The following is a 9,931-nucleotide window of genomic DNA, read 5'->3' on the forward strand; positions in this document are numbered from 1 at the left end:
AGAGAATAAATTGGCACAATTCAGACATAGGATCGAGGTACATACAAAGCCAAGCAGAGAACACTCCAATCTCATCCAATGGCTTTCCTATAGAGATTTAAACGTAGCACGTTCAGACAACAAACGACTTCAAGAGAAGTGTCTTTTTTGCAAAACTGGAATTAATTTGCATAACGTTACCGATTATTGCGGGCTTGAGTAGGACTGGAGAGTGGGCTGGCTCACGTCAAAGCGCAATTTTCCCTCTCCTGGATTACTGCTCATCATCAGTTATTGAGTGGACCACATCCAGTCAGTGATGTAATGTGCGTCAGCCGTCCTCCACTAAGATAATCACTTCTCTTCTGTGCCAGTGTATAATTTCCGCCTGTATCTGTCATTTTCCTCCATGTATCTGAAGAAGTGGTTTTATTCACAACGCTTTGCTCATAAATCCTAGTTGTCTTTAAGCTGCACCAGACCTCACTCATTGTTTTTGTGGATACAGACTAACGATGGCTACCCTTTGATCTGGTACATTTTATTCAGTTTGTTTTACTTTCACACAAGTTTTTATGACTATTATGTCCCACCTACCATGTGATGGTCAAGATATTCCTATTCTGTTGCCACTGACTTTCTGATTTCCAATGGGTTATAGGATACTATAATTCTTAAAGAAAAATTACTTTTCTGGCATTGAGATATCAGCTGCATTATGTTTCTAGGCTTATTCTTCATTCATCTACCTGCTATGTCGTCTCTATGCAAAGAGAAATGGACACAATCAGACACATCAAGAATTGTACAATTCAACAACCCGTAGGAGAGCATTCAATCTCCTGGACACTCAATCACGATTTAAGAGGGCATTCTTCTTCAACCAAAAACTTTGTAAAACGGATTTCAATAAGAACGGAAGTGGAATTTTGCAAACTTGGCACCATCAATTAGGCCTGATAAAGACTAGGAGTGCCTGGGTCACTACAAAGTAATTCCCCTGTTGTACTCACAATGTTCTTCTTCGAGTGCTTGTCACTATCCATTCCAGTTAGGTGTTGTGCGCGCAGTGTTGCAAGTTCTCGGAAGATTTTTACCCTGAGCAAACACTCGGTGGGTCGGCAGGGCGCCCTTGGAGGCGCCGCTAACAGGTGACCGGATATATACCCTGCCGACCCAGCCGCCTTCAGTATCCTTCTTACCGCCCGTGTCTGGTCGTTGAACCGTGGCGCGCCCGTTAGTGCCTCCGTTCCCTAGCTTACTCGTTGTTCTTCGTGTATATTAGTTTATAATCCTTTTTTTGCCATAATACTTCTGCGGGTTTTTTACATTTAGGCTAGATAGTTAGTTATATACTAGTTGCGGGGTCCGGGGAGTATCCTTTTCCCGCACCAAGTGCGGAGGCCCAATGGCCCGGCTTCACGGTTCTTAGACTGTGCTTGGACACTCAGAAACCGTTGCTGACAGAGTATCCACTATGACTCGTTTACGGTGCCTCGGGGGACTGGCACTTTTCACAGCTATAGTGCCATTTGCAGGCGTTTAAGCCGACAACAAAACGGAAGACGGCACTTTTCACTCCCCTCAGCCTTCTTGCACCGAGCACTGGCTTACTCGGCGGACGAAAGGCGCTCCTCGGCCACTGGAACCCTCCGGGCACCGGCCGATTCTGGCACCGAAGTCCGACTTGGCACCGCTCCCTCTCTTGAGGTTGCGGGAGCCCCGATCTCTCCTGCCAGTGGCTAGACAGCTCCCCGGCAGTGCCGTGTGGAGCTCCACGGCTCCTGTAGCTTCTGTGACAACTGCACTCCGCAGCCAGGAGCTCATTTCGTCGGACTCGCTCGGCACCGCACCTGCGAGACACTGAGGGACACGTCACTGTGATTCCAGGTCCCGTCGGGCAGTTAATTGTCGATTGTCCCTGCTGCTCCCCGGCATTCGCCATGGTTGGCCTCCTAGCTTCCTGCTGCTTCGTGCGAACTGCACCGCAAGCAGTGAGCTCGTCTAAGTCGGATACCGGGCATACACCTGCCGCCAGCACTGACAACGACGGCATGTCCGATCCCCGTCCCGCGAGCGACCGTTGAATCAGTTGACCTGGCCGCTCACCTGGCATGCGCCGTGGTGAGCCTCATTACTGCTCTGCTGTTCGTGCCAACGACACCGCAGCCAGAGAGCTATCTAGTTCGGTTGCCCAGCTCCGACACCTGCCACCTGGACCGCGACACGCCAGCACGTCAATCTAGGTCCCGCAAGGCGTTGATTTCCAGTGCCTGGTGCTCCCGGCATTTCGCGTGGTCTGAGCCTCTGCTCTTGCTGCTTCCGTGAACTGCACCTCAGCAGTGAGTCGTCTAAGTCGGATCACCCGGCACCGACACCACTGCCGCCAGCACCGACAACGCCTGGCACCGCGTCCTGGTACCGCAACGGCCGTCGATCCAGTGCCTGGCGCTCCCCGGCACGCCGCCATGGTTTGAGCCTTCCTGCTTCCTGCTGCTTCCGTTGCCAACGGCCCGCAGACAGAGGCTCATCTAAGTTGGATTGCCTGGCACCAACACCTGACGCGGCACGGCACGTCGGCACCGCGATCCGGTATCCATGGACCGTCGAAACTCCGTGCCTGCCTGCCTTCCCCGGCGACACGTGGTCGAGCTCCTGCCTCTTCTCCGTGCAAACGCCCGCAGACAGAGGCCTGATACTAACTGGATCGCCCGGCACCGACCTGTGAGGCATAGGCGACGTCAGCACCGTCAGATCCCGGATCCCACAATGGCCATCGAATCGGTGCCTGACAGCTTCCCGGTACGCACTGTGGTCCGAGCTACTGTTCCCTCCCGCGGGAGACATTTCAACGGTGAGGGATCTTCATCTGCCCTGACAGTTTTTCTGCCTGAACCCCGGCACCGTCGGATGCGGGTATTAGTCGTCTTGGCGCACGCACAACGCTTGATACGCCACTCTTCCTGGTCGCGCAGCAGAAGTGGCACCGTTCATGATCCCGGATCCCGCAAGAAGCTCCACGTCCCGTTGGAAGCTCCACTCCCGACGCCTCTTACAAGTCCCGATGCTGTTCTCCTCAGCACAGTCGCTACTCGCGCCAGATCAGTGTTATAGCAGATATCAGAGAATCCTCATCAGATAATCTCTACTAGCACCGTTTCTGGCTCCAGCACTGCTATGGGACTGTGGCTCCCGCAGCGCTCCCAAAACCTTCGAGATCTCGTTCGACTCCGCACCGGCTCTGATTCTCAGGTCGGAATCTCGTTCCAGGGACCAACTGGCGCCTTCCGTACGGTCCAGGTGCCGAGATTGGGGCAGATCTGGTAGATTCATTGACTTGCCATGGTTTTCGCACCTCCATGGCCATCCGGACGCGCATCAGTGGTCTTTCCACGCAGAAGTCTACTCTGCTCGGACCGCGATTCAGTGTGCACCACAACTTGAGAGCCCATCAGGACCTCCTATGGAAGTAGCCCTCATGTTGGACCTCCAGGCAGGAGGTCCGGAGGTAGGGGACCGGTAGGGTGCATTCTATCGGCAGTTGCCCCGCTAGAGGGCCCGACCTGGTTATTCGGTCCATCCGGTGACATGGCCGATTGTTTATGTGATTCTTCTCCGTAGAGACTGTCCAGTTTGGCCAATGTACTTGGCAGAGGGGCATTGCTGGCACATGATGGCATATATCACATTGGTAGATGTGCAGGTGAATGAGCCCCTGATGGTGTGGCTGCTGATGTTGTTGGGTCCCATGATGGTGTCACTAGAGTAGATATGGGGATAGAGTAGGCAATGGGGTTTGTTACACGGATTGGTTCCTGGGTTGGTGTTTCTGGGGTGTGGTGTGTAATTACCGGTGAGTATTTGCTTCAGGTTGGGGTGCTGTCTGTAAGCAAGGACTGGCCGTTCTCCCAAGGTCTGTGAGAGTGAGGAATCATTTTCTAGGATAGGTTGTAGATCGTTGATGATGTGCTGGAGAGGTTTTAGCTGGGGGCTGTATGTGATGGACGGTGATGTTCTGTTATTTTCCTTGTTGGGCCTGTCCTGCAGTAGATGACTTCTGGGTAACTGTCTTCCTCTGTCAATCTGTTTCCTCATTTTCCCAGGTGAGTACTGTAGTTTTAAGAAAGCTTGACTGAGATCTTGTAAGTGTTTGTCTCTGTCTGAGGGATTGGAGCAAATGCGGTTGTATCTTAAGGCTTGGCTGTAGACAATGTATTGTGTGATGTGTCCTGGATGGAAGCTGGAGATATGTAGGTAAGTATAGCGGCTAGTAGGTTCCTCATATAGGGTGGTGTTTATGTGATCATCACTTATTTGCACTGTAGTGTCCAGGATCTCTTGTTTGGACTGGTCCAGGCTGAGGTTGATGGTGGGGTGAAAATTGTTAAAATCATGGTGGAATTCCTCAAGAGCTTTTTTCCCATGGGTCCAGACGAAGAAGATGTCATCAGTGTAGCACAAGTACAGTAGGAGTGTAAGGGGACGAGAGCTGAGGAAGCGTTGTTCTAAGTCAGGCATAAAAATGTTGGCATACTGTGGGGCCATGCAGGTACCCATAGAAGTGCTGCTGACTTGAAGGTATATATTGTTCCCAAATGTGAAATAGTTGTGGTTGAGGACAAAGTCAGAAAGTTCAGCCACCAGATTTGCTGTGACATTATCAGAGATGCTGTTTCTGATGGTATGTTGTCCATCTTTGTGTGGAATAGTGGTGTAGAGGACTTCTACATCCATAGTGGCCAGGATGGTGTTTTCTGGAAGATCACCAATGGATTGGTATTCACCCATGAAAGCTCATGCTCCAATACGTCTGTTAGTCTATAAGGTGCCATAGGACTCTTGTTGCTTTTTCCAGATCCAGACTAACATGGCTACCCCTCTGATACTTGACACAATGGATTGTAGTTTTCTCAAGAAGTCAGTGGTGTCTCAAAGATAGCTGGGAGTGCTGGTAGTGTACGGCCTGAGGAGAGAGTCTACATAGCCAGGCAATCCTGCTGTCAGGGTGCCAATGCCTCAAATGATGTGGTGTCCAGGATTCCCAGGTTTATGGATTTTGGGTAGCAGATAGAATACCCCTGCTCGGGGCTCTAGGGGTGTGTCAGTGTAGATTTGGTCCTGTGCTTCTTCAGGGAGTTTCTTGAGAAGATGGTGTAGTTTCTTTTGGTAACCCTCAGTGGTATCAGAGGGTAATGGCCTGTAGAATGTGGTGTCAGACAGTTGTCCAGCAGCCTCTCGTTTATACTCCGACTAACTCATGATGACAGCTCCTCCTTTGTCAGCCTTTTTTATTATGATGTCAGTGTGTCACAGACTCACAGATCGTGCCCACTCTTTGCCCCGTGTGGTCTGTGGGGGGTGCCCCTTTCAGTGCGACAGCCCTTCTCCCGGAGTCCACTCTCTCTCGGGGCCAAGCCCCTCCACCACCTGGAGCCGCATCTCTCTGAGCCTTAGCACACCTGTTTCTCACTGTGGGCCCCCTCAGGGAGTCCCCTCGCTCTGGACCCCCCGGGCCTCCTCACCCTTGAAGGGGTTGATGCAACCCTGTTCTCTAGACCGGAGCGACTCTCAGCCAGCATAAAACAGGAGGGTTTATTGAGAGTTGAACACAGCACAGGAAACTCTCAGGGCCTCAGCACAGCAAGTTTGTCATGAGATAAGAGGGAAGGTCCTTCATGGATTGAGAACTGGTTAAAAAGACAGGGAACAAAGGGTAGGAATAAATGGTAAATTTTCAGACTGGAAGGGATAATCTAGTGGTGTTCCCAAGGGGTTGTCCCTAGGGACCAATCTATTCAATTTAATTCATAAATGATCTGGAGAAAGGGGTACATGCGATGAAACTGCTCAAGATAGTTAAGACCAAAAGCAGACTGTGAAGAATTTCAAAAAGATCTCACACAACTAAGTGACTGGGCAACAAAATGGCAAATGAAATTTATGTGGATAAATGTAAAGTAAATGCACATTGGAAAAAATAACCCCAACTATCCATAACAGATATGATGGAGCTAATTTAGCTACAAGTCAGGAAAATAAGATCTTGGAGTCATCCGTGGACCAGTTCTCTGAGATGTCCACGCAGTGCGCAGAGGCAGTCAAAAAAGCAAAACGACGCGATGTTAGGGAATCATTAAAAGGGGAGGACAATTAAGAACTGAGAATATCTTAATTGCCCTTATAATAAATCCATGGTACGCCACATCTCAAATACTGTGTACAGATGTGGGTTCTCTCACCTCAAAAAGATATTCTAGCACTAGAAAAAGGTTCAGAGAAGGGCAATAAATGATCAGGGGTTTGGAGAGGTCCCAATGATGAAAGATAAAGAGACTATGACTTTTCAGCTTGGAAAAGAGGAGACTACAGGGGGGAATATGAAGAGGTATATAAAATCATGAGTGCGTGGGAGACAATGAAAAGGAAAAATTATTTTACTTTTCCCATAAGATAAGAATAGGGTCACCCAGAGAATCAATGGCAGCATGTTTAAAACAAATAAAAGGGAAGTTGTTTCTTCATTGCAGCACAAGTCAACTTGTGGAACTCCTTTGCCTGAGGAGTTGAGAAGGCCCTAGGACTATAACAGCGTTTTAAAAAGGGAACTGGATAAATTCAAATGGTGGTGTAAGTCATGGATGGCTATTAAGCCAAGGCTGGGGTAAGGGAATGTGTCCCTAGACTCTGTTGTCAAGGGTGGGGAGGGGTGGCCAGGAAGAGAAGATCACTTGATGTTTCCTGTTTTTAAGGTTTCACTCCCTCTGGGGCACCTGGGCATTGGCCACTTCGGTAAGACCGAGCAGACTCCATGAGGACTTGTTTCAGGTGGAATGTCCCTCTCCTTTCATAAACGCAGCAGAGAATCCTGTTGGCACCTTATAGACTAAGAGACGTTTTGGAGAGTGAGCTTTCGTGGGTGAAGACCCACTTCGTCAGACGCAGGTTAGTGGAACATTTCCAGGGGCAGGTATATATAATGCTAGCAGCAAGCAGAGATAAGAGGTTAGTTCAAAATCAAGGAGGGTGCGGCCCTGTTCTAGCCAGTAGAGGTGTGAAAACCAAGGGAGGGAAACTGGTTCTGTAATTGGCAAGCCATTCACAGCTCTTTGTTTTAGTCCAGAGCTTGAATGGTGTCTAAATTTTGCCAAAATGAACCTGAGCTCAGCAGTTGTCTCATTTGAAGTCTGTCCTGAAGTTTTTTTGCTGGCAGGAATGGCCACCTTAAGGTCTTGCTGTAGTGTGGCCAGGGAGGTTGAAGTGCTCTCCTACAGGTTTTTGTATATTGGCCATTCCTGGAAAAAAATATCCTTTGGATTTTTGGGTTTTGTCCATTTATCCTTTCCGTAAAAGTGACTGTCCATTTGGCCAGACATACATAGCAAGCGGGGCATTGGCTGGCAATATGCTGCGTATATTAACATTGGTGGGACGTGCAGGTGAATGAAACCGGTGATGGTATGGCTGATCTGGTTAGGTCCTATGATGGTGTTCTGCTGGTGGAGATATTGTGGGCAAAGTTGGCATCGATGTTTGTTGCATGGATTGGTTCCTGAGCTAAGAGTTACTAGGGACGGTGTGCAGTTGCCTGGGTGAGAATACGTTTCAGGTTGCAGGTTGTTTGTACTGCAAGACAAACCCAAGAAAGAAACCGAAAGGGAACTCCAACTGGCCATCACCATACAGCCCCCGCTAAAAACCTCCAACGCATCATCAGGGATCTACAACATCCTGGAAAATGAATTCACACTTTCACGGGTCTTGGTGGCAGGCCAATCCTTGCCCACAGACAACCTGCCAACCTGAAACGTATTCTCAACAGCAACTGCACACCGTCCATAAGTAACTCTAGCTCAGAACAAATCCACTGCAACAACCTCCGATGCCAACTCTGCCCAATATTAACACGGACACCATCATAGGACCTAACAAAGATCAAGCCCGCACCATCACGGTCATTCAACCTGCACGTCCACCATGTAATATACGCACAATCATATGCCAGCAATGGCCCTCTGCTATGTACATCGGCACCAAACTGGACAGTCACTACGGAAAAGGATAAAATGGACCAATCAATTATCAGGAATGGCAATATACAAAACCTGTAGGAGAGCACTCACCTCCCTGGCTCCCAAAAAAAAAAAAAAAAAAAAAAAAAACAAAAAAGCTATAGCAGACCTTAAGGTGCTATCCTGCAGCAAAAAGAACTTCTAGTGACCAGCAACTTCAAAAAGAGAAACTGCTGAAGCTTATCAGTTCACACTTGCAATTTGAACCATCAGCTCAGGATTGAACAAAGAGATCTGTGAAATGGCTTGCCCAATTACAGACAGTTTCTCCTCCTGTGGTTTCCACAACATCTACTGCTAGAACAGCGGGCCTCACCCTCCCTGACTGAACTAACCTCGTTATCTCTAGCTTGCTTGCTAGCATATATATACCTGCCCTAGGAAATTTCCACTACCTGCATCTGGACGAACGTGGGTAATTCACCCACAAAAGCTCACCTCCAAAAATGTCTGTTAGTCTATAAGGTGCCACAGGATTCTCTGCTGCTTTCACAGATCCAGACTAACACGGCTACCCCTCTGATACCTCTCCTTTCTAGTGTGAGGAGTAAAGGCCTTGCAGATCTTGCACTTATCCGCCTGATGGGCTACCCCCAGACATTGAACACAGGAGTTGTGGGGGCCACCCGTGGGCATAGGCTTACTGAAGGAGCTACAGGGTTTGAGGCCTTGTCCCAGAGCACTGCAGGGATTTAGGGAGGAGCACTTGCGAGCAAGAGACCATTGTTCTGACACCCATCACAGGTGGTAAGAAGGAACTGAAGGGGGCTCGGGCAGGCTGCGGCTTATATAGATCACCATTTCGGTGCCACTCCAGGGGGCTCCTCAGCCAGCCCGACAGGAGCTGCTAGGGAAAAGTTTCCGACATCTGTGCATGCGGCATGCGCACACACCTAGCTGGAATAGCTATGAACAAGCACTTGAAGAAGAACCAGTGTTGTGGCCCCTTGAGGCATGTAGGAGTTTAGGCAGTTTAGTGTCCTTTTTCCTCTGTAGAGAAGCAAAGTGTGTGTTGTAAATGGCTTGTCTAGTTTTTGTAAAGTCCAGCCACAAGGAAGCTTGTGTGGAAGGTTGTTTTTTTACAAGAGTCTCCAGTTTAGAGAGCTCATTCTTGATCTTCTCCTGTTTGCTGTATAGGATGTTGATCAGGTGGTTCCACAGTTTCTTGGAGAGTGTGTGGCACAATCTCTCACCATAATCTGATGCTGAGAAAGACGCTCCCCAAACTCCTCTGTGGGAAAGCTCATGGAGCTAGCATCCCGGCTGCCATGGCCTGCAGTTAATATTGCTGCCTGTTATTAACCCACCCCTCGTGCCCCAGCCCTCGGCAGGCAGGTAGCACTCCCTTGCCCCTTTCCAGAGAAGATAGTGGAGTGCTTACACAAAGTCACACCAGGAGAGGCTGGGAACCCCACAAAGGAACAGGCCCAGTTAAATGGTACATGCTAGCCAATGCAACCATTTGTCCCCATTGTCAGAGCCAGAAATAAGAACCCAGGAATCCTGCTCTGTCTCAGAAATAGTTGAGTAACTCACTGGCCTAGCACATGCTGTCTCCCCCTCGTCACCAGGCTAACCGGCATTGAGAAGAACAGAGAGCTGCCACCAGCTGTCACAGATATTGCTGGAATGGAAGAGGTTCGTGTTGCGAATCTGAAGGCTTTGGATTCGCACTCTGCTGGTGCCCCCACTGGGGGGTGGGAGGAATAGTCATCAGATGTTTGAGGACAGGACATTCAGATCAACAGCACAGGCCTCATCATTAGATAGATAACCTCTGGCAGTCCTGAGGGGGTGATTTTATATTGCAGAACACAGCGTGCAGGAGCGAGTTTGGAGGCTGTGTTAATATTCAGTTTACTGTTTCATTTTGGTATTTGCAT

The sequence above is a fragment of the Chelonoidis abingdonii genome, chromosome 6 (genome assembly GCF_003597395.2).
Source record: "Chelonoidis abingdonii isolate Lonesome George chromosome 6, CheloAbing_2.0, whole genome shotgun sequence".
In the NCBI taxonomy this organism is placed as follows: Eukaryota; Metazoa; Chordata; order Testudines; family Testudinidae; genus Chelonoidis; species Chelonoidis abingdonii.